The sequence below is a fragment of the Schistocerca cancellata genome, chromosome 2 (assembly GCF_023864275.1).
Source record: "Schistocerca cancellata isolate TAMUIC-IGC-003103 chromosome 2, iqSchCanc2.1, whole genome shotgun sequence".
In the NCBI taxonomy this organism is placed as follows: Eukaryota; Metazoa; Arthropoda; class Insecta; order Orthoptera; family Acrididae; genus Schistocerca; species Schistocerca cancellata.
This window is the reverse complement of record NC_064627.1, coordinates 1149621567-1149623239: the sequence shown is the minus strand read 5'-3', so window position 1 is coordinate 1149623239 and position 1673 is coordinate 1149621567. Positions and strand designations below refer to the sequence as shown.

Here is a 1673-nt window from a genome sequence, read left to right as displayed (position 1 = left end):
TTAGTTCAGTGCTTCCTGCAGTAATATCTCAGTATTGAGTCACGTAATGATCGTGATTGTGTTATTATTATGAGTGAGGTACGATTTTGCTTTCTATGATTACTGGTCTGTGCATTAATGATAACTACTTCTACCCACAACTTAGATTGCCCTGTAATTGTGTATATCCAGTGTGCTATACAAAGGGAACGTTAATGAAAGTCACTACAACAACTAATATTCATTTTTCTTGAACATAATATTTCAAATTAATGTTCCTAATTGAGCTGGCGACCATTCGATTTTTCATTCGTATATGAACTTTACTACTCTCAATATCCCCAAAGTAAAAGCCTGTTTAGTTTCTCTATTAATTACAATATAATTGGTAGAACATTTGCCCGCAAAAGGCAAAGGTCCAGAGTTCGAGTCTCGGTCCGGTACACAGTTTTAATCTGCCAGGAAGTTTCATATCAGCGCACACTCCGCTGCAGAGTGAAAATTTCATTCTGGAAACATCCCCCAGGCTGTGGCTAAGCCATGTCTCCGCATTATCCTTTCTTTCAGGAGTGCTAGTTCTGCAAGGTTCGCAGGAGAGCTTCTGTAAAGTTTGGAAGGTAGGAGGCGAGATACTGGCAGAAGTAAAGCTGTGAGGACGGGGCGTGAGTCGTGCTTGGGTAGCTCAGTTGGTAGAGCACTTGCCCGCAAAAGGCAAAGGTCCCGAGTTCGAGTCTCGGTCCGGCACACAGTTTTAATCTGCCAGGATGTTTCATATCAGCGCACACTCCGCTGCAGAGTGAAAATCTCATTCTAATTACAATATATTCCAAATTACTTTCTGATACCCTGATCCGTTAGACATACGCACGATCAAAACTCAAAATCCTTCCAGAGAGTAACAGTAGTTTGTGTCACAGCAAGCGAACTTTATAGGGTTTCGATTAAAAACAAGCTGCGTGCAGCGATACGTTTCCAGGAAGAAAACTGGAAATGATAGAGGTTGGCAGATTCATTCCTGTTTACATTTTTATAGACTTTTTGAAATTGTAGTTACTCTAAGTCAAGTCGTGGTGTAGGCAGCTAGGTGGTGGATCGACCAATGGAGGCTCTTGAAAACGATCCATCTGCAGGCGCTACGTACTACAACCGATTGTCAATCCACAACACTTTTTATTGTTCGTCATTTGTTACATTTGAGCTCGCTATGATGGGATGTCTTAATATCGCTATGCTGCAGTTCTCCTGATGTTTCTCACAAATGTTGTCGATAGTGCAACAAACGCCTTTGCCATTCTGTTGGTATTACTGTCATCATCAAATTCATTTCTGTTGCTAGTTTCTTTAGTTTTCTTAGTAAGACCTCTCTTGGACAATACCCATAGTCTGCTCACATCTCATGAGCCGTTATCATAGAGTTTTAATTATCATCTCAAAAAGATAAAATGACGTAATTAACTGTTGGTTTTTATAGATAAATGTCTGCAGACCTTGTATACGAGTACATTGAAACCTTTGCACCACAGTGACACAGTACGCCATTAAAGGAGCCAAAACAAAATACACGGATTGAAAAAATTCGCAACACCAAGAAGGAGCTATGCGACATAAACAAATGTTGGGAGTCGTGTACGTATTCAAACTTCGCGCCAGTCCCATAAGAGTGGCGCTAGAACCGCGATTATGGGCATGTAAAT

The 1673-nt window shown here is 40.8% G+C and overlaps 1 non-coding gene across 1 annotated transcript; it reads left to right on the top strand.

Annotated features, from left to right (window-relative positions):
* The first annotated feature begins 649 nt into the window (after nt 1-649).
* On the top strand, nt 650-724 carry Trnal-caa (transfer RNA leucine (anticodon CAA)). The gene has a single exon. It is a non-coding gene; the product is annotated as a tRNA-Leu (tRNA).
* Nucleotides 725-1673: the final 949 nt, after the last annotated feature.